The following is a 400-nucleotide window of genomic DNA, read 5'->3' as shown; positions in this document are numbered from 1 at the left end:
ATTTTGTTGATCTTAACGGAACTTTCTTTTTGTTGTGCTCGCAGTTGGCCATCCCACGTCTCCAGTCTATCCTGAGGATTTCCTGAAGAGCGTTCGAGCCGTCGCTTTGCTTCGGATCTACCGTTGGTCCGAGATTACCGTCGAGAAGATTCGCGAGCTTAAGGACCGGATCGCTCGAAGTGCGTTCCCTCGCCGTTTCTGGTTATTTTTTACCGCAAAGTTTATTTGTCGCGCCCTGATTTTTCCGCCTTGTGTTTTCAGGAGAGTGGAGATCTGACCTTCCGACCGTTCTTCCTATTTGCACCAAGCGACTATACATCTTCCCAAAGGATATCCAGAAGTGAATCTCCGAACAAAGAGGATGGGAACTCTTCCCGATTTGAGCGCGATGTTAGCCGCC

The sequence above is a fragment of the Brassica oleracea genome, chromosome C7 (assembly GCF_000695525.1).
Source record: "Brassica oleracea var. oleracea cultivar TO1000 chromosome C7, BOL, whole genome shotgun sequence".
Taxonomy (NCBI): domain Eukaryota; kingdom Viridiplantae; phylum Streptophyta; class Magnoliopsida; order Brassicales; family Brassicaceae; genus Brassica; species Brassica oleracea.
This window is presented reverse-complemented; position numbering follows the sequence as displayed.